The 23,415-nt window shown below is 42.8% G+C and overlaps 1 protein-coding gene across 4 annotated transcripts in view; it reads right to left on the reverse strand.

The window, feature by feature from the left end:
* The window catches only part of LOC135289144 (transcription factor RFX3-like), a 193,757-nt gene extending 171,864 nt beyond the window's left edge, over nucleotides 1–21,893 (reverse strand). For all 4 annotated transcript variants that reach the window (XM_064402541.1, XM_064402540.1, XM_064402543.1 and 1 more), the window contains exon 1: nucleotides 21,680–21,893. The gene's annotated coding sequence lies outside the window, so the exon portion shown is untranslated. The remainder of the gene's footprint in view (nucleotides 1–21,679) is intronic.
* Nucleotides 21,894–23,415: the final 1,522 nt, after the last annotated feature.

The following is a 23,415-nucleotide window of genomic DNA, read 5'->3' on the forward strand; positions in this document are numbered from 1 at the left end:
CGTTTCCTGACATAAAATCAGGAGTCAAAGCAACTGGCACAAGATCAGAAGCCAATATTGAGTCCTTCTCCCTGAAGGACCTGCATGGCCTAAGGAAGGATTACACCCGACGATCTGATGAATCCATAATTAGCTGGTTAGTCCGTCTTTGGGATGCTGCAGGCGAGGCTACAATTCTGGACGGCATGGAAGCGAGGCATTTGGGATCCCTGTCACATGATCCTGTCATCGACCAAGGCATGATGAGGGGGGCTAACCCCCACAGCCTCTGGGCACGGGTCTTGGACAGTGTAGCGCAAAGATACCTGTGTGCTGATGATCTCTACATGCAGCAAACACAGTGGAAGACCATAGAACAAGGGATTCAACGCCTGAGAGAAATGGCAGTGGCGGAGATTATCTTCTCAGATGACATAACAACTAGGAATCCAGACTTGGTACCATGCACATCTGTGATGTGCAAAAACTGGTACGACTTGGGCCACATGAATATGCATCTGCTCTAGCTATCATGAAGCGGGATGACACGGATGAGACCGTGCTTGACTTGGCAAAGAAGCTCCGAGCTTATGCAGATGCTGTACATGGCCCAACACATGCCAGAATCGCAGCGGTGGAAACACGTCTGCAGAGATTAGAGGATAAGATAGAGGAGAATCATAAGAAGCTCAGAGAGGAGATTAAAGAAGACCTTCTCCAAATCTCGTCAGTACAGATCAGAGGTTCTGGTACCCAACGCAGATGTTCCCCAAATGGAGAGAGAAGGTACACCCCACGAGCTGAGCTGTGGTTCTTCCTGCGCGATTGTGGAGAAAACATGAGGCTATGGGATGGAAAATCCACCGCTGCTCTGGCACAACGGGTGAGTGAATTGAAGGAAGACAGGGCTCAGAGAGGAAGTTCCACCACAAGGAAAGCAGCTCCAGTTGCCCGTAGCTGAACTGCCAGGTATGATGATGATGATGATGACATGTCCGATCCCCTTGAAGGAACCTCCAAGACATATGCCCAAGGAAAGAAGGATAACCAGGCTTAGAGGGGCCCTGCCTCTAGCCAGGTAGAGGCTAGGGAAAATCGTGTTTTCTGGAAGGTGTGGATTTGTTGGCCTGGCACATCGGAACCACAAGAGTATAAAACTTTGGTTGACACTGGTGCGCAGTGTACCTTAATTCCATCAAGACATGTGGGGACAGAATCCATTTCTATCACTGGTGTGACAGGGGGATCACAAGACTTCACTTTGGTGGAAGCTGATGTGAGCTTGACTGGGAATGAGTGGAAGAAACATCCTATTGTGACTGGCCCAGAGGCCCCATGTATTTTGGGCATAGATTATCTGCGAAGTGGGTATTTCAAAGACCCAAAAGGACTGAGGTGGGCATTTGGGATAGCAACTGTAGTGACAGAGGGCGTCCAGCAATTGAATACCTTGCCTGGACTGTCTGAGAATCCATCTACAGTAGGGCTTCTGAAGGGAGAAGAGCAACAGGTACCAATTGCCACTTCCACAGTGCATCGTCGACAGTATAGAACCACTCGAGATGCTGTGATTCCCATCCATAAGATGATCCGAGAGCTGGAGAGCCAAGGGGTGGTCAGCAAGACCCACTCACCCTTCAACAGCCCCATCTGGCCTGTGCGTAAATCTGAAGGAGAATGGAGATTGACGGTGGACTACCGTGCATTGAATGAAGTGACTCCACCACTGAGCGCTGCTGTGCCAGATATATTAGAGCTCCAGTATGAGCTTGAGTCCAAGGCAGCAAAGTGGTATGCCACTATCGATATTGCCAATGCATTTTTCTCCATTCCGCTGGCAGCAGAATGCAGGCCTCAGTTTGCCTTCACCTGGAGAGGTGTGCAGTACACTTGGAACCGACTGCCCCAGGGGTGGAAGCACAGTCCTACCATCTGCCATGGACTGATCCAGAGTACACTAGAAAAGGGTGAAGCTCCAGAACATCTGCAATATATTGATGACATCATTGTATGGGGGAAGACAGCAGCAGAAGTGTTTGAGAAAGGAGAGAAAATCATCCAGATTCTCCTGAAAGCCGGCTTTGCCATCAAGAAGAGCAAAGTCAAGGGACCTGCTCAAGAGATCCAGTTTCTGGGAGTGAAGTGGCAAGATGGACGGTGCCAGATTCCCACTGATGTCATGAACAAGATCACAGCAATGTCTCCACCAACCAACAAGAAGGAAACACAAGCTTTCCTAGGCGCCATAGGTTTTTGGAGAATGCATATTCCTGAGTACAGTCAGATCGTGAGCCCTCTCTATCTAGTCACCCGTAAGAAGAACACTTTCCACTGGGGCCCTGAACAGCAACAAGCCTTCGTCCAGATTAAGCAGGAGATCGCTCATGCGGTAGCCCTTGGCCCAGTCAGGACAGGACCAGATGTGAAGAATGTGCTCTACTCTGCAGCCGGGAACCATGGTTTGTCCTGGAGCCTGTGGCAGAAGGTGCCTGGGGAGACTTGAGGCCGACCACTAGGATTCTGGAGTCGAAGTTACAAAGGGTCTGAAGCCAACTATACTCCAAAAGAGAAGGAAATTTTAGCAGCCTATGAAGGAGTCCAAGCTGCCTCAGAGGTAATAGGCACTGAAGCACAACTCCTCCTGGCACCCCGACTACCAGTACTGGGGTGGATGTTCAAAGCAAAGGTTCCCTCTACCCACCATGCCACCAGTGCTACATGGAGTAAGTGGACTGCTCTCATAACACAGCGCGCCCGTATTGGAAAGCTGAATCGCCCTGGGATTCTGGAAATAATTACAAACTGGCCAGAAGGTGAAAACTTCAGTCTCACTGATGAAGAGGAACAAGAAGTGACACGTGCTGAAGAAGCTCCTCCATATAACCAACTGCCAGTGGAAGAAACACTATATGCTCTTTTTACTGATGGTTCCTGTCGCATGGTAGGAATGAATCGGAAGTGGAAAGCAGCCGTATGGAGCCCCACACGACAGGTTGCAGAGGCCACTGAAGGAGAAGGTGGATCAAGCCAATTTGCTGAACTCAAAGCTGTTCAACTGGCCTTGGACATTGCTGAAAGAGAGAGGTGGCCAAAGCTCTACCTCTACACTGATTCATGGATGGTAGCCAACGCTCTGTGGGGATGGCTGGAGAGGTGGAAAGAGGCTAATTGGCAGCGTAGAGGAAAACCAATTTGGGCTGTTGAAGAGTGGAAAGATATCGCTACCAGGGTAGGGAGGCTGCCTGTGAGAGTCTGCCATGTAGATGCCCATGTCCCCAAGAGTAGAGCCAATGAGGAGCACCAAAACAATGAGCAGGTAGACCAGGCTGCAAAGATAGGGGTGTCCAAGATAGACCTAGATTGGGAGCACAAGGGAGAGTTATTCCTAGCTCGATGGGCCCACGATGCCTCAGGTCATCAGGGTAGAGATGCCACCTATAAGTGGGCACGAGACTGAGGGGTGGATTTAACCATGGACAGTATTTCTCAGGTTATCCACGACTGTGAGACGTGTGCTGCCATCAAACAGGCCAAGAGGGTGAAGCCCCTATGGTATGGTGGGCGGTGGTCCAAGTACAAGTATGGGGAGGCCTGGCAGATTGACTACAACACACTGCCCCAGACACGCCAAGGCAAGCACTACGTGCTCACAATGGTAGAAGCCACCACAGGGTGGTTGGAGACCTACCCTGTGCCTCATGCTACTGCCCGTAACACCATCCTGGGCCTTGAAAAGCAAGTCCTGTGGAGACATGGTACCTCTGAGAGGATTGAGTCAGACAACGGGACTCATTTCAAGAACAGCCTTATCAGCACCTGGGCCAGAGAACATGGCATTGAGTGGGTGTACCATATCCCCTACCATGCACCAGCTGCGGGAAAAGTGGAAAGGTACAATGGGCTGCTAAAAACCACCTTAAAAGCCTTAGGTGGGGGATCTTTCAAAAATTGGGAGCAGCATCTGGCAAAGGCCACCTGGTTAGTTAATACCCGAGGCTCTACTAACCGAGTGGGCCCTGCCAAATCTGAGCCTTTGCATAGAGTAGATGGAGACAAAGTCCCAGTGGTACATGTCAGGGGTTTGTTAGGGAAGACAGTTTGGATCAATCCTGCCTCGAGTACAGACAAACCCATTCGCGAGGTTGTTTTTGCTCAGGGACCAGGTTGCACGTGGTGGATAATGCAAAAAGATGGAAGAACACGATGTGTACCTCAGGGAGATCTGATTGTTAGGTGAGAACTATGTATAAATATCACTGTTTGCTGAATGTTACCACCATTGTCTGTGTATAGCTGTATATTGGATGTATAATGTATGTGTTTGTAGAGTTAGACTATATATTAGTTTTAGTAGTAAGCTGACGATATGGGGATAAGGGGTGGAATGTCCTGGGTTGACGATATGATGCTTTTATCCCCAATCGTCTTGTTGTGTTTATACTGAATAATAAGTTTTACACCTTTAAGACTATCTTCCAGACAGTTTGTTTTCAGACTGCTCTCACTCCTCCACATTCCTGCTCCTGGACTGTGTTGTCTGCGGATGGACAGACAGCCGGACAGAGCTCCTTTTTCCCTTTTTTTTGCTTTTAGTTAGTTTTAGCTAGCTGAGGCAAAGAAGTTCCCTGGACTGTGATTTTTTCCTTTTTTCTTGGACCTGTTCAAGCCTGCTCTGGACTGAACACCCAGAAGAGCACCGGCAGCTCCACCTGTGGCCCCCCTGGCCGGGCCTGGGCCGTGGTGTTTCCAGCACCAGAGAGACTGATCAAAGACTGAGTGAGACGAGCTGCAACCCGGGGAGGGGACTGTTCTGAGTTTGCTTTTTTTTTTTGGAGCAGTGAGAAGTTTTATTGTTTAATATTGTTTGGGATCTATTGTTTAATAAACAGGTTTCTTTCCACTTTTTCTCCAAGGAGATATTTTCTCCCGAACAGGATGGAGGGGGGAGGGGCAATTGAATCTGCTTTTGTAGAGAAGCCCTTTGGGGGTTATCTCCCAAACGTGCCCTAAACCAGGACACTATCCCTTGTTACTTGGGAGAAGAGGCCAATCCCCACCTTGCTACAACCTCCTTTCAGGTAGTTGTAGAGAGTGATAAGGTCTCCTTTCAGCCTCCTCTTCTCCAGAATAAACAACCCCAGCTCCCACAGTTGTTTCTCATATGATTTACTCTCTAGACCCTTCACCAATTTTTGTTGGCCTTCTCTAGACTCATTCCAGGACCTCAATGTCATTTTTGAAGTGAGGGGCCCAAAAGTGGACACAGTACTCAAGGTGCACTCTCACTAGTGCCCAGTACAGGGAAAAATCACTTCCTTAGTCCTGCTGGCCATACTATTCCTGATACAGGGCAGAATGTCATTGGCCTTCTTGGCCACCTGGGCATACTGCTGACTCATGTTCAGCTGGCTGTCGACCAGCACCCCCAGATCCTTTTCAGCTGGGCCTTTTATCAGCCAAATGTTGCACAAACTTCACTTCTAAACTTTGCAATGAATTCTTAGTGGTAGGCATCAAGAAATACACATCTATATATGCTGATTTTGAGGTGTCGTGCAACCACCTACCTGAAAGCTGTCCTAATCTGCATTCATTCTTTTTGATTTTGTGTTGTGATCAAATGGCATTAATACATATCTGTTTTCCACTCAAAATTAAATTTTACAAATAGGTTTCCTGAGTGTCATGTTAAGTAGAATCAGAAAACATCTATATCTAGAATGTGTGTCAGGAAGTAATTTTAACTGAAAATAAGACTGAAATGTTATTTAGATTATTACTAAGAATTTCAGATCCTGCTTATGGTTGCTTCATTTTCAGGAATAATTTTAAATATAGTTGAGATTCCTATATAACACTGAAGAGAATAAATTCCTAACCAGTTTCAATAAATATTCCTAAAACCAGAATCCATGGCCACTGTCTTGGTTTGACCCGGAAATGAGTTTTTAGAAAAGTTGTAGTCAAACCAATCAGTGGCCAGATTTGAAATTGGCATCTGGTGTGGCCACTGAGGATATTTGGATACGCCTCTGAGAACACACAGGGATTAAAAGCAGAGCATTCCGAGAGAAACTCCCTCTTTAGAGTCCGGCAGGCAGGTGAGCTGGTCTGACCTCCTCCCCCTGCCCAGCTGCATCTGGGTGGGGGAGGGAGAGGCCATGCGGCCTGTGGGGAGGGAGGCCGGAGCCCCTGTAAGAGGCAGGGGTGGAGGAGGACTGGGACGGTTTGGGCAGTCTGCCCGGGAGAGAATGATAGAGACTGTGCTGGCTTAGAATTTGATATCTCATGCCGGCACCACGGCCAAGAGGAAAAGGGGGGGGGCAAGGTGCCCAGCCGCTGGCAGACCGGGCTGAGCTTTTAACTCTTTTGGTATTGAAACAATGGAAGCTGAAAAAACACTGATCCTCCCCAGACGGGAGTTTAGAGGGGACAGAGGATAGGAAAGAAGAGAAAGTTTGAGTAGTTGAAAAAAATGCCAGCAGATGAGAGTGCCCTAGACGGAGGAAATGATTAGAGTAGCTTTAGCTGGACTTTTCTCTTACATAGCCATGAGCGAAATCAATTTCTTCCGATAATGCAAAGACTGCACCTTAGGGGAGGCAGTTGGCCAGAAGCCAAGAATGATAAGGCCGCGAGGAGAAGTAGAGAGAACAGAGACAGAAGGAGAGCGTGTGGTGGAGCCCTCTGCCTTCAGCAAAAGATCTCTGTTCCTGAGACCCAGGCCCCAGGGGAGTAAAAATATAAGGGGGACAGACCTCCCAAATAGTGAGAGGCGGCCACTTCTTGGACCTGGGCGATGCATTCTTAAAAGACCTAAGGAGCAGTTTAGATCCATGGCCAGTGGTGAGAGCACTGGACATGGAAAGAAGATAGTCACCACGGCAGATTTTCTCCGGGCGGCTGCCGCCTGTGACACAGAACACAGGAGGTTTCACTGTGTTTCTGGGAGAGGCCCATGGTGCAAGAAGGAGACTCCTCTCTCCTGATGAACTGGAGAGAGCTTGTGTGAAGGAAAGTATTGGATTGAGATTTGAATGTTAAAGGTTAAAGGACTGGGGGGAGGAGGAGTGTTTTAGGAGTGTTCCATTGTGGATTGTTGTGTGTGGTTTTTTTTCTTTTTTCCCTTTTGTGTTGTAGATTATTAAAGTGTTGTGTTTTTCCCTCCATCCCCAAGTTGGAGCCTGCTTTATTCTGTTTCCGGGTCACATCTCACAGTAACCATTTTAGAAATATACCTTTCATAGGGGCCCTGGCATTGTGCCAGGGTCAACCCATAACAGCCACAATAAAAAACTTACCTTTCCTTTAAAAAACCAATACCAAAAACATGTGCCTGGTACAGATTTCTTTGTTTTTTTGGGGTTTTTTTAATAGATGATAGGGAGATTGAAAACATGCTACCTAATGCCTCCTGATACACATGCTTTCCCCCCCTTTCTATGCAACTTTTGCTAATATCAAGTCAGAATTTCCCCTGTTCCAACTTGTGTCCATTGCCTCGTGTCCTTTCACTGTGCACCTTCCAGAAGAGTCTGGCTCCATCTTCTCTACACCTTCTTATTAGGTAGTTGAAAGGCAGCAATAGGGTCTCTCCATGCTTTCTCTTTCCTAGGCTGAACAAATTCAGTTCTCTCAGCCTCTCCTCATGTCACATGCTTCAGACCCAGACTTGCTCCAATCTCTCTCTGACTGTCATATTCTGGGAGCCCAAGACTGGACACGGGATTCCAGATGAGATTTCATCAGCATGGAATAGAGGGGAAGGATCACTTCCCTGTGATACCTCAGGTTTTAACTTTATATTTTTCAGATTCTGTACTGCTTTGGTGTGTAGTTCATATTAGGGGATAGTAAACTCTCTTCACAGAGTAGGTAGACAAAACAATTCCTTCTCTAGCTGGGGACCAAGGACAAATGATCCAAATTTCAGGCCCAAGAGCATAAACAATGGTGGACTGAAGAGAGAAGAGAGAAAAACAAGATGGATGGGACTTGATAAGCTAAAGCTGTAATTGGACAATTAGCTCCAATATGCTAATGGACCAGAACTTATAAAAGTGTGAGACCCCATGACTAGTTGTCCATTTTGTGACCATTTTGGGTTCATCTTGGGTGTAGCCCTGGCTGGGCTCTTGTACTGCCCAAGGTGTATCCATTGAGGCCTTCTAATAAATACCTACTTTATTATTTAACTCTGTCTAGTCTCTGTTCTAGATCAGCCTTCACAAGGCATCACCTGGACCTGCTGGCTGCATTCTTGCTAATACAGCCAAGGATGCTTTTGGCTGCCTTTGTCTCAAGGGCATGTTTTTCTGGCTTGTGTACAACTTCTTGCCCACCAGCACCCCCAGATTGTTCTTTTTCTTCAAGGCTGCTTTCTAGCTAGTTGGCTCACAGCTCGTACCAGTACATGGGGCTATTTCAGCCCAGACATGGGACTTGGCATTTCCCTTTGTTGAAATCCATGACATTCTGATCAGCCTATTTCTTCAGTCTCTTGGGGTCCCTCTGAACAACAGCCCTGCCCTCCAGAATACTGACCACTCACACCAATTGATTGTCACCCACAAACTTGTCACGGGTGCACTCCATTCTACCGTCCAGATTACTAAAAAAGGCATTAAACACTATCAATCCCAGTATCAATCCCTGAGGGACAACACTGTTATCCTGTTCCCAGCTAGGCTTTGTATCACTACTCAAGACCTTTTGAGCCAGGCAGGCCATGACAGTTTTTCCACCCACCTTACTATCCACTTATCCAGTCAATAACTCACCAATTTGGCCATAAGGTTACCATGAGATGCCATGTCAAAGGCTAAAGTAAAAGGTGTGACATCCACTGTTCTCCCCTTTGAGACACACACACAGTCAGCTCATCACAGAAAGCTATTAGGTTGGTCAGGCACTAGTTTGCCTTGGTAAATCCATGCTGGCTGTTCCCAAACACCTTCTTGTCCTTTATATCTGGAAACAGTTAACAAGAGGATTTCCTTCATAACCTACCCATGGACTGAGGTAGGACTGACAAACCTGTAGTTCTCCAGTTCCTCATCCTCATTTTCCTTGAAGATGAGCGTAACATTTGCCTTTTTCCATACTTTTTTTATTTACTATTCACACTTGTAATTATTTTGATATTGAAATACAACAAACAGATCTCAGGAGCTCCCGATAAGCCTTGATCAAACCAGTTGGGTAGCGAAGCATCCCTTGACCAGGAGTTCTTGTGTGGTATTCACATGCCCTCTGAGTGGAGAGAAGCAGAGAAAAGAATGATCAAAAAAATTCTTATCTCATTTGCTGCTCCTGTGTTTTTGAACATGTGGAATGTGTTGGAAGATTGTTTATCCAAGGTGATCGCTTGATTGGATTCTGGTGATGGTGTTTTGATTCATTGACCAATTGAATCCACATGTGGGTGTCGGGACTGTCAGCTGACAGTCACCAGTTTTTCAGTAGTTAGTAAGTAAGTATGATATAGTATAGTATGTATCTCTTTAATATAGTTGCATTGTAATATAATATAGTTTTAATAAAGCGAGCGTTCAGCATTCCAAGGCCATGGAGTCAGATGCCAATAATTTCCTTCATTGGGGGATCGCCTGATTTTACAATACTCTTGCATGGTAAAGGTGGGAACAACAATGATCATATCAGGAACATCAGTTGCCTGACCAAGGTGGGGAACAAGGGATAATCAGTTATCCCCTGACAGCCTTGGAAAGCTATTTACCTGAATAAGTGAAATAGTACCATTGTTACATTGTTATAGGTTTGAAAAAATGTCCAGTAGTTACCAACTTAGGTTATGGACAGGATGAAAACTTACTGATGACTGAAGCAAATTATCTTGTGACCCTATAAAGGCCCTTTGAGCTCTCCTGGACTGCAGTAGGCTGTGCCAGCACCTCCCTCTGAGTGGGATGCTTCTCAGAGCTCATGAACCCTCAAGTTTGCAAGAGTTGAAAGACCATTGCTGATAATGAGGCGTAGGCTGACACCCCCCCCCCCCCCCCCCCCCCCACTCCTCAAGGTACAACCCTTGCTCATTGAGAACACAAAGGGATTTGGCATATTTCACTGAACTCAACGGGAGTTTTTAACAGATACCTTTGCACATATAGATGCATACATCTGTCTGAGTGCATGTGAATTGATTATGGTATGAATGTTGATATCTCAAATCTATAATTAAGTCATTGTTGCAATTGTAGTAAACACTACTGAATCACTTCATAAATGTTAAATTAGTCCATGATTAAGTACTGCTAAACCCTTTTGCATTGTCCTGGTTTCAGCTGAGAGTGAGTTAATTTCTTCTCAGCAGCCATTACAGTGCTGTGTTTTGGATTCAGAATGAGAATGGTGTTGATAACACACTGATGTTTTGGTTTTTGCTAAGTTGTGTTTATCCTAAGTCAATGAGTTTTTTCTTGTCTCATGCTCTGCCAGTGAGGAGGTTTGCAAAAGAAACTGGGAGGGGGTACAGCTGGGACAGGTGACCCAAACTGACCAAAGGGATATTCTACACCATAGAACATCATGCCCAGTATATAAACTGGGAGGAGTTACCCAGAAGGAGAGATGATCTGGTTTTGGGAAGGGGGTCTGACATTGGTCAGTGGGTGGTGAGCAATTGCATTGTGCATCACTTCTTTCCCTTTTATTATCAGTATTGTTATTTGTGATTATTATTGTATTTTACTTTATTTTCAATTATTAAATTGTTCTTATAGTAACATACAAGTTTTACTTCTGATTCTCCTCCCCATTCCATTGGGTTGGGGAGGAGAGAGGGGGGGGTCAAGTGAGCATCTGCATGGTTTCTTAATTTCCACCTTTTATTTTGGTTTTATGTCATAAAATAAAGCTTTATGACATGCAAGGCATTCTTTTATATGCATTTCTATCTTTAGCCCTCTACCAAGGTCATATGAAGTAATGAAATAGCCTCAATACATTTAACAATGTGTGGTTTAAAACAAAACAAGATTTACATGGCAAGATTTTGTTAGTTGGGGGAGGTAACACCCTGCTTCCTGATACCCTGCTTCTTGATCAATATCAGAAGCGCAGGCAGGATGCTACCCACATTTTTCGTGTAAAGTATGATTCTATCAAACCACACTACCATTGGTGTGTAGAAGCCCAGAAGATAAGAAGCTAATGTGTATGTCTCAAACACTGATAGCCATGAAGCCAAACAAGGATTATTGTATAAGAGCACGCTGTGCAAATGGGAAAAAAAGAGCAGGATGTAGCTGGAAAAGGAGCCATGCAGAGGTAGGGCAGCACTTTTCTAGGACAAACATCCTTGTTCTAGCTCCTGGAGATAAGTACAACACACTCAAGAGCAAGGGCAGGAATGAGGTCAAGTAATGGGCAAGACCAGTAGAGGGGGGATGAGACCACCAAAGACCCCCAAAGCCTTCCAACCCATTTCCAGAAAGGTCCAGAACAACAAACTGTGTATGATGACTAATTTGTATAGAAAGCAAGGAACTTATCTCTGGTGTGGGGAAAAGTTATCTATAAAAAGGTACCCCCACAAAGCCTGTGTGGACCCAGGACCCTGGACACCCTATCAGCCAGATGAATGCTGGACCCAGGACTAGTGATCTCCTTTCCTCTCCTATCTGACCTCTCTATTTCTCTTTCTCTCCATCTTCTCTCTTTTATTTTTTATTTTACTTGCTACTAGAAGATAAGGGACTAACATACCAATTTACATGCCAAGTTAATAATTTACTAATAAAATTTGGTAAGTTTTTTTCAGACCTGCTGATATTTGTCATTCCTTTTCAACCACAGGCATCTACAAATCTTGGGTGCTCCCTTCTTCTTAGGAGTGGAATGCAATATGGTAGAGTCAATGGAAGACACAAATTTTACCCACACTCAAAAGGCAATTGCATGATTGGCAGTTGCTGTCAGATGATCCAGCCATCAAGTGTACCAGGCAGTCCACCAGAATTATGACATCACTTATGATCCTATGTTTGCTAATGGTGATTGTGCCATATGGGCACATCATTGCTCACCTTTCTTGCTGCTTCAATAAAGCTTTGTTTTATAACATGTTGTCAGACTTCATTAGTGTTAAGACCACAAGGGGGTTGCACAGGTGGCTTTTGTGAAGAAAGATCAGCGGCTGCCCCTGTGCCTAACTGTCCTGGTTCAGGGCGAATTTGGGAGAGAACCCCCAAAGGGGTTCCTGTAGAAAAGCAGATTCAATTGTCCCCTCCCCCAACCAGTTCAGGAAAAAATACCTCCTTGGAAAAAAGTGGAAAAAACTGTTTATTAAACAATAAAACCTAAACAATATTAAACAATAAAACCTCTTGCTGCTCCAAAAGAGATGACAAACTCAGAAAAGTCCCCTCCCTGGTTTGCAGCTTGGCTCACTCAGTCTCTTATCAATCCCTCCGTTGCTGGAAATGTCACAGCCCAGGCCCAGCCTGGTGGGTCACAGGTGCGAGCTGCTGGTGCTCTTCTGGGTGTTCCGTCCAGAGCAGGTTTAAACAGGTCCAAAGAAAAGGGGGAAAAAAACCCCCACAGTCCAGGGAACTTCTTTGCCTCAGCTAGCTAAAACTAACTAAAAAAAGGAGAGCTCTGTCCCGCTGTCTGTCCACCCGCAGACAACAGTCCAGGAGGAGGAATGTGGAGGAGCGAGCGCAGTGTCTGAAAACAAACTGCGCACTTCTTCCCTCCCTCCTTCACTCTCTGGAACAAGTCTTAAAGGCACAAAACTTATTATTCAGCACAAACAGAACAGATGATTGGGGATAAAAGCATCATATAGTCAACCCAGGACACTAACAAAGGTGGTTCCAGCAAGATCCAAAATGAACTCACCACTGGCCAAAGTTGAACCAATCAGCAACGCTGGCAGCACCTCTGTGATAACATATTTAAGAAAGGGCAAAATCACTGCACAGCAGAGTGAGAAGGGGGGGGGGGGGGGGGGGGGGGAAGAATGTGAGAAACAACCCCACAGACACCAAGGTCAGTGAAAGTAGAGGGGAAGAAGGTGCACCAGAGCACAGATACCCCTGCAGCCTGTAGCAAGGATGACAGTGGAACAGGTGGATATGCCCCAAAGAATGCTGGAGCTTATGGAAAGCCCATGCTGGAGCAGGCTCTTGGCAGGAACTGTGGCTTATGGAGAGGAGCCCATGGAGAAGCATGTTGTATTTCTCTGTCTCATTCCATCTCCATACCACCTACCTGCCCACATATTTTCTACCTTTTTCACACCTTTAACACAAAGGATTTTAAAGGGTAAAACAGACTGACAGACTGGTGTGACAGAGTAAATTTGTCCATCGGTAACTTTTATACAAATCTTCACAAGAATTTCACAAACCTTTTCGAAAAAGGTTAGAGTTTGATTTAAAATAGTAGATTATATCGTGTTTAGCAAATAAAATTTTAAAAAATCAATATAGGATTTTATATCAACATTCATCTCAAAAAAAGTTAGAAAAATTGCCCCAGAATTTTTGTTAGCTGAACCAAGAGAAGACAACAGGAAAAAAAAAAAAAAACAATGAAACACTGACCTTCTATATTTTGGAACATAAAAATTGTCTAAATGAGTTTTGCAAACTTCACATAGACACAAGAATCTCTACAGTAGGCAGTTATGGAATAACCTGTTCAGGGGAGATCTCTTTCTATCTCCATTAGTTTGACTTATATCCCGAAGTAAAAGAATTTTGATTCCTTCCAAAACATTTGTTTATTTGTTTAGCTGGTGACTTTTAAAAAATCCTGCAATTAATTAATTTGCAAGAGAAGTTGAAATTTACAAATCTCCTTAAGCATGCATTAAATTTCTTATGTAATGCTCCATTTATTGACTCTTTATTTTCTGTTTTATCTCATAGTATTATGCTAGAAAAAAAGAAATTAGAAAAAAAAATCCTACCCCCACACCAAAACCTGACAGCCACTCTCATTCTAAACAGCTTTATTAGTTTTGGTGCCAGAAGTGGGGCACGCACAGTTTTTTTCTACCCAGAGAAGAGGAGGAGGTGAGAACGCGAGGAAAGAACATGGAGACACCAAGGCCAGTGAAGAAGGAGACAAATTTTGGAGGGACAAAAAGTTCCTTAAATTCAAACTAGTTTATTATGAAAAGAAAACCATTACAACTGTTTGTACTCTTGCTTTATTATTACATCTGACATGTCGCTCTTAAAAATTCAATCTGCTACTGTTGCTAGGAGTCAGTTGCTGTGCAACCTAAAAGGTATGTGGTGCTTTCAGGTTAAGAAGCACTAATAAATCTATAGCCCTCCTTATGCATTTCTGACAAATTTGCTTAAAGAGCTTAAAAGTCTTCTCAAATAGCCACCACACACTGACAGATCTCTTTTATTAAAAGCTTACACTAACAGATTTTACAGTTGCACTGGGTTTTGACTGGGATAGAATTTTCTTCACAGAAGCTTGTATGGTTCTGTGTTTTGGATTTGTGATTTAAAAGAGTGTTGATAACATATCCATGTTTCAGCTATTGATAAAAAGTGCTTATGCAGCACCAAGGTCTTTTCTGTTTCTCTACTGCCATGACAACAAGTAGACTGGGAATGCTCAAGATGTTGGGATGGGACACAACTGGGATAGCTGATCCCAGTTGATCAAAATAATATTCTATACCATGACATCACACTCATAAATAAAAGCTTCATATTGACTTCAAGTTGTTTTTGTCAAACTGTTTTTCTGGTTTTATTCATTATTTTTAATCTTGAAGATTCTGCAGGCCAAATTACATACCTAAAAATACCTCTACAGGGTCAGTGTTTTCAATAATATTTTTGCAAATCCACTGAAGAAGGGTGAAGAAATGGCTAAGAAGTTAACAATATGGCTTTTCTCCTACAAATTGTTCAAAAGTAGCATGATTGATGACATCTATAGGAAATAGGAAATCTGGCCTATGCCTTTTGTTCTTCAGTTGTATCCATATTACAACACAGAGTATAAGGTGTAGATGTTTGCTGACTGGCCAGATGTTTATTGGCAAATGAAATATATAAAACCTGAGAACTGACTGCATTTTCTTCAATAGTAGCATAAATTTAGTCTTACCTTTCCCCAGATAATTATTCTGATGAAATCTGTGTTTTTGAAACCTCTACCCCTGTAGCCACATTTCTCTTCACAGAGAAAAGCAAGGTACAACTTCTTACGGATATTTTCTGGGATTCACATTCTCTGAACCTCAGAGAAAGGAAAAACAATTCTTATCTCATTTGCTGCGGCTGTGCTGTGCCAAAGTAGAATGCAATATGGAGATTGTTTACCCAAAGTGATGGTGTTGTGTTTCCTTGGCCTATCAGGGCCAAGCGTCTGTGTGTGTCGGGACTGTCAGCTGACAGTCACGAGATTTTGTGCAGTGTAGTGCAGTTGAGTGCTTGGCAGATTCAGTCTAGATGTAATGCAATATAGTATAGAATAATATAGTATAATAAAGTAATTAATTAGCCTTCTGATAAGATGGAGTCCTCCTCGTCATTTCTCCCTGCCACGGGAGTCGCTTTGAATCCGATATACCCCTTTCAAATAAGATGGAGAGCCGTATCACAGAAATAATTTCTTTAGGAACACAAGAATAAAAGCATGTCTTGAAAGTTATCAAAAAGGATGAGATAACTAGTCTATACAACACCCAGTTCGTGCATCTTAAAACATTTAATACTACTTGGTCAAGGTTTTCAACAGGGACCTCAAAAAAGAATAACAAAATGAAGACTCCTTTGAAAGCAAAAAGTTGGGGGGGGAAGGGGGGAGAGAAAATTTCTTCCTAAGAGAGCATTCATGAATGAAAACTGCTTTTGTAACTGGTATTTTGTTTCTTCTCCATAATTCATAAACTTGCAGTATTTTTTCTAAAGTAAAGCACAGAATCACACAATTAACTGGGTTGGAAAATACCTCTGAGATTATCAAGTCCAAACTATGACTTAACACCACCCTATCAACTAAACCATGGCACTGAGTACCACATTAAGTCGTTTTTTAAACACCTCCAGGGATGGTGACTCCACCACCTCTCTGGGCAGCCCATTCTGGTGCCCAATCACTCTTTCAGTGAAGAAATTTTTCTCAATGTCCAGCCTAAACTTCCCCTGGAGCAGCTTAACACTGTGTCCTCTCGTTCTGTCAGTGGTTGCCTGGGAGAAGAGACCAACTCCCACTTGAATACAACCTCCTTTCAGGTAGTTGTAGAGAGTGATAAGGTTTCCCCTGAGCCTCCTTTTTTTCAGGCTAAACAAGCCCAACTCCCTCAGCCTCTTTTCATAGGGCTTGTGTTCCAGACCCTTCACCAGCCTTGTTGCCCTTCTCTGGATGCATTTGAGCATCTCAACATCCTTCCTAAATTGAGGGGCCCAAAAGTGGACACAGTACTCAAGGTATGGCCTCACCAGTGTCAAGTACAGGGGAAGAATGACTTCCCTGGTCCTGCTGGCCATACTATTCCTGATACAGGTCAGGATGCCATTGGCCTTCTTGGCCACCAGGGCACACTGCTGGCTCATGTTCAGTTGGCTGTGGACCAGTACCCCCAGGTCCCTTTCTGCCTGGGCACTGTCCAGCCACTCTGTCCCCAGCCTGTAGCAATGCAGGGGGTTTTTGTGGACAAAGTGCAAGACCTGGCACTTGGACTTGTTAAACCTCAAAGCCAAACCTTTTCTTTTTTTTTTCTTCTTTTTTTTTTTCTTCTTTTTTTTCTTCTTTTTTTTTTTTTTTTTTTTTTTTTTTTTTTTTGCCTAGTGGGCTTATAAAACAAACCATAACGAAAAGTTGCCCTGAGCCACCTAGTCTAGTGGAAGGTGTCCCTGCCCATGGTGGGGGGGTTGGAACTGGATGATCTTTAAGGTCCAGTCCCTTCCAACGCAAACCATTATGATTCCATGATCTCCTGCACTTTTAGGATTTAGCCTTGTAAAGAACACAGAGGAAAGTCAGAATCCTGAATCAAGCACCTATTTTACTCAACACAGACAAAAAGATTAATATAGAGATATAAGTACAGTATTCACTACTTATAATTACTTTCAAGGACAGATCACTGCAAAATTAAAAGCTATCCTCTTGATTGTGGTCTCAAAAGTGAGGGAAAAGAGCTTAGAAAACAGTCTAAAAATATTTTATCTACACAGCTACAGTTAAAGACATCTAGATATTTATATTGTAAAAATAGCTGCACTTAAAAACTAGCTAATGATCATCTGAACTCCACTTTACAGTCTTGGTTTTTGTTAGATCTAGTTTCTACTAAGAGCAAGTGTTTCCTTCTGTGTTGCTCAAGGATACACTAGAGACAGAAGGGACTTAGCAAAGAGCAGTTGCAATGCTGTCCAACTTCAATTGTTCCATAAGTAATATTTTATTAGTACCATAAGACAGTCTCTTGAATGCAACTAAACTTCTGCAGATATATAGGTTTGTTTATATAAGAATAAGATAGAGTGTCAATCTGTTAAGTTTGGTGAGACAACTTTGTTAAATAAGTATTCTTCACATGAAGAAATTCAACCAGAATCAGACCCTACCAAGATTAAACCAACATTTCCCCCTTCACTATTATGGAGTACCTCCCTCATCTGTAAGATTTTTCTACAGTACATACTAAGTTCAATGTTCCCTTTAGTCTTTTCCATTCAAATATCTTCTCCGTCCCTCACTTCTCAGCATCAAACTTTTAAGTATTTGATGCAAGTACATAGACCAGGCTTTGACACACATGTAGATGTTCATATGCTCAATCTCTCTAAACAGCTGTTTTACGTATATATGATAAATATCTGCCCAAAATGAAATAAATATTGCCATCTACACTTAAGTCTTTTGAACATTTTCCAACATGAGTATGTTTTCATTTTGTTATATCTTTACTAAATTTATTATTTTTCCAGCTGGCATAGTGCCAAACACGCAGAACCTTCAAGAAAATTACCTTCTCTGCAATTCCCAGAACAGGGCATGTTTAAAAAAAAGCAACACCTCAACCACCTGTATTTAAATGTATACATAGATACAAGTATATAATATATATATATATATTAAGATTGATACTAAAACCCCCCTGAAAACAGCTACTCCAATACTAAGTTCCACTAAATACCTGATTTTTAAATGGTAAATTTAATGTGGTAAAGGGTTATTATACCAAGAGATGTCAAGCCAGACACAGAAGCACTACTATATCACAAAGGAATGAGGCTTTAATATGTTCTGCAGAAACCTAAGCAGATACCAACCAAGCACACTTCTATATTATCTAAAAAAAGAAATTTAAAAATTCCTCAGATTCTCCAACTTGACAAAAAGGCAAATTCCTCAATATGATTATTTTCACAATATGTTTGAAGATGTTTTAACTAATCTTCAGGTTTCTGGTATGAAAAACAGATCCTGAACTGCTGAATAAGTGTTCTTTCTAGTAATTTGCAATTGGCTGAAGGAGTCTTCTTCAAAATAAATTTTAAATGTCAGTTCTGTGTATACTGAGATGAAGCAGGTAACATTTACACCTCAAAAGAAAACAGATTAATAAAAGAGTAACTGCAGGCTATCTCTGCAACTCAGCTGGATATACTTCAGAAATGTCTAATATACATTACTTCCCAGCCTTGACACACCCCCCTACCTCAAGTAAACTGAAACCTTAAACCATGTGGAAGTGAAATGTCTAACAAGGAAAAGGAAAGAATAGTGGATAGGAAACAATTCTGCAAAAAGGAACCATATTGAAGAAATGAAACCCAGCAACAGCAGATAGAGAAAACAGAATTATAATATGTACAATAACAGAAAAAAATTATCAGCAATAATAAAAAACAAAGTAGGACTAAAACATAAATTGCAAAAGCAAAGAAAATGTTGACCCAAAAATGTTTTCAAGACTGGTATTTAGTTTAACTCATGTAGAAACAAAATCAACAAAATGGTGGACAAGGGAACTAGAGAGACATGGATTTGATTGATGGACCACTTGGTAGAAAAGGAATTGGCTGGATGGTCACACTCAGTTGCAGTCAGTGGCTCAATGTCCAAGTGGAAAGAAGTGACGAGTGACATTTCTCAGGGGTCTGTATTGGGACTGGTGCTGTTTAACATCTTTGTCAGCAACATGGACAGTGGGACTGAGTGGGACTCAGCAAGTTTGCCAATGACACCAAGCTGTGTGGTGCAGTTGACGTGCTAAAGGGACATGATGCCATCCATAGGGACCTTAACAGGTTTGAAAGGTGGATCTGTGCAAACCTCATGAAATTCAACAAGGCCAAGTGCAAGATCCTGCACCTGGGTTGAGGCACTCCCAAGTAAAAGTACAGTCTGGGCAGAGAATGGATTAAATGCAGCCCTGGGGAAAGGGATTTGGGGCTGTTGGTGGATGAGAGTCTCAATATGTCTCAGCAATGTGTGCTTGCAGCCCAGAAAGCCAACTGTGTCCTAGGCTGCATCAAAAGAGGTGTGGTCAGCAGGGTGAGGGAGGTGATTTTCCCCCTCTATTCTGCTTTGGTGAGACCCCACCTGAAGTTGTGCATCCAGCTCTGGGGCCCCCAGCACAAGAAAGATGTGGATCTGTTGGAGCAAGTCCAGAGGAGGCCACAAAGATGATCAGAGGGCTAGAGCACCTCTCCTATGAAGACAGACTGAGACAGTTGGGACTTGTTCAGCCTGGAGAACGCTTTGGGGAGACCTTATATCCCCTTCCAGTACCTGAAGGGGGGCTACAGAAAGGCTGGAGAGGGACTTTTTACAAGGACATGTAGTAATAGGAAAAGGGGCAATGGCTTTAAGCTGAAAGAGGGCCAATTCAGATTGGATATTATGAAGAAATTCTTTGCTGTGAGGGTGGTGAGACACTGGAACAGGTTGCCCAGGAAGTTGTAGATGCCCCCATCCCTGGAAGTGTTCAAAGCCAGGTTGGATGGGGCTCTGAGCAAGTTGGTCCATTGTAAGGTGTCCCTGCCCATGGCAGTGGGGTTGGAACTAGATAATCTTTAAGGTCTTTTCCAACCCAAACCATTTTATGATTCTAGGAAAATGTTCCAAGGCTGTTCTTTAGCTTCTCCCATTATCTGTATTTCAAATATCCCTTTAAAAATACAGCATTTTGTCTTCCATTTCATGGGCTTGTATCTGCATGTTAGTAAACAGCAATTCTAAAAATTGAAACATTATTTTCCTGATACAATATTACTTTACAGTTAGCTCAAAATTAGGTTTAATTCAAAAGTATTCATAATGTGATAAAACAAAACAAAACATAATCACTGAAGATAAAAATATCCTAATTTTGTGCCGTGTAAATATGGGTGTAAGAGGCAATTAAACATTTCATCATGGCACTAAATGAGAAAGAGTAAATTCATGTAATGCAATTATAGAGGAAATACATATGGGATTTATGTGGCTAAGGGGTTGTAAAAAACTAGATAGCTACATGGTATCCATGTTTTTCTCCTTTTAAAATAATTTAAAAATAGGTTAAAATCCATAGTAGATATGTTGTCTCATTTTTCCACATAGGACTTGTATTAGACAGCAAAAAGACTCTATGCTCATAAGAAAGATAGCATGTACATTTTTTGTAAGAAGAGGTACACTTCCCAACACAGTATAAGCTAGGGTTAATAGACTATGAAATTATTTTAAATTGTCTATTGAGATAATACAACTTGATACAGAAACTGAATAACAAGAAACCATATGGATCAGCAACATGGCATGGTAGGGCCACCTTAATTAAGAAGGCATAGCCAGGTAGATGGCTCTTAGTCCTTTCAAACTATACATTCAACATTTCTTTAGCTCTTCAGAAACAAATATGTTTCTATAGAAAGTAAGACAAACACACAGCATTGTGTGCTCTAAATATGCACAGCTCCTTTGAGTTTACTGAAAACTTAGACGTTTCTATACTAGCAGGTTAAATTCTACAAGTAGCACAAGCTGAAGAATTAAAAAAGGCTCTGAATCAGTGCATGAAAAAAATAATACCATCAAACATTCCATGTAGAACAAATGTTTTTAAAATAAAATGAAAGTGTTATTTGATGAGAAGAGAATGTTAGAAATTCAGAAGTACAGCCATAAAATTAAATTTAAAAATTAAATTACACTTGCACCCATACATGACAATTAATTGCATTGAAGAATCTTACACAGTACCAGTTAGCCCTTCAACCTCTACTATTAACTACTAATCACACCTTCAAGATAATTCTAAAGGATCTCTAATGTGTACTACAGGTAACATAGGCCTTTGCCTATTGATGTACAAGATACTTTGGAACATTACAAGTACTGCAGCATGTCAGATAACTTCTACTAAGAATTTTTAAAAATAAAGATAAATACTCTTCATAATAAACAACCACAGGGCAATTTACATAATTTTTCCCCTTTGGAAATGATGTCTCTTCCTATATTTTGAATTAGGAAGGAAGAAAGGCTGAGGAAGAGAAAGCACTCGAGGCTTTTCTCTCTCCCTCCTCCCCGCCCCCGCCCCCCTCCCCCCCCAAACACCAATCAATAGCGAAGCCAAATGCAGCAGTCCCAGCCTGGATGCTGCAAGGAGGGAGGAGGTAAAAGCTGGGGTGGAGGCAGGGGGGAGAAGAAAGGAATAGAAAGGCAGAATTGCAAGTCTATACAGAACAGTTACATTCACCTGAATCGTGGAAAGCTGTGTTGTTGTTCTTGCTGGTGGTGGCTGCTGTAGGTGATGATTAGGAAGCAAATAGAAAGCGGTGGAAGAGCAGATGTTGTTGATGAGTAACAGTCACCAGGACTACGGTGACTATGGCGCTTGATTCACAAGGCAACAGTTGCTATAACTCACAAAAGACAGAGAGCAAGCAAGAGAGAAGGAAGCAGTGGCCCAGCCGAAGAGACCCGGAAGAGGCAGGGCTTACTGTATGACGGACAGCTTTTAGGGCCGGAGGGGAGGAGGATCTGTTTCCTCAAGGAGAAAAGAAAAGAAGGTTGGTAGGAACGTATTAAAATCCCTACCTCACTAAGGGTGTGCGAGGGCGCATTCTATCCCCAACAAGCAAAGTGGCACTAGTATGACAATGGGCTATCCATGGATGTAAGATCATACTACATCGGAGTGGGCAAGGAGGGAACCTATAGTGGTGGCTGATAGTTCAAATGGATAGCAACTGCCAGGCTGAAACACGAGTGGGAAGGAGAAGGAGGGAAGAGAGGGTGTGGTCATATCAGCATATCTGTCCTGCGTGGATCATGCTCATTGACATCCTGATGTCACATCCAATTAGCGACTACAATGAAGGGGGTGCTTGCATCTCTGTTCAGTGATTCGCTTTGCTTTTCCACTCTGTTTGCTTCCTGCTACTTGGAAGCAGTTTAGAGTGAATAGGAAGTTCTGCTTTCTCCTAACAGCTTATCACCATCTCTATTTCTTTTTCCATCAGAATGTAACAGTGAAAAGATGCTGCTGCTGGACGGGGTATTTGTTGACTGCTGCCATCTAAAGTAGATGAGGCTGTGACGGCAGCTGTACTGCCCTCTTTGCCAAAGCGGAACATTTTCTGTAACTGCTGTATACACTTGGCCTGCTGGACTCAGCACATGCACAACCAGTATGTGCATTACTAGCTGCCTTGTGACAACCTTTCCCTTCAGCAATGTTTCTCATAGACCCCTACCCTTCCCCACATATATCTTCCCTTAGAATTCAACCTGCATCACTTTTATTCCTTCCCTGAACACACCTCATTCTGCATGCTGCCACCAGGGCAATGCTCTTTAAATTCCCTTCCTCATCCTGTTTCCCCTTAATCTCCCATATCACTAATGATTCTCTGCACCTTGTAGTCATAAGGCTACAAGATATTGAGCATTACTGCTTGATTAAGGGATATAAGAGATGTTGCATACTGGAGTCAATACACAATGTGAGAATTTACACAGCACCATAGCTATTTTTCTGCAATGTATCCACATCTAATGCTCACTATGATTCCATATACCCCTGTAACACAAATACATGCAAACCTACAGCTCTTTGACACATTTTGTCACCTATAAAATTACTGTTGTATGCAACCCATTATACCATCTACATAACCAGTAATATTTGGCTGTAATACATATATTTGTCATAGCCAGCATGGGCTCATGAGGGGAAAATCCTGCTTAACTAACTTAATTTCCTTTTATGACAAGGTTGCACATCTAATTGACCAAGGGAAACCAGTAGATGCGGTGGGGTTTTTAAAATTATTTTGGCAAAGCTTTTGATACTGTATCTCACAGTATTCTTCTGGACAAAATGTCTGGCATACAGCTGGACAAGTCCATAATACATTGGGTGAACAACGGCTGACAGGTTGGGTTCAAAGAGTTATAGTAAATGGGGTTACATTGGGCTGGTGGCCAGCC

This window comes from Passer domesticus, chromosome W, assembly GCF_036417665.1.
Source record: "Passer domesticus isolate bPasDom1 chromosome W, bPasDom1.hap1, whole genome shotgun sequence".
NCBI classification, from domain to species: domain Eukaryota; kingdom Metazoa; phylum Chordata; class Aves; order Passeriformes; family Passeridae; genus Passer; species Passer domesticus.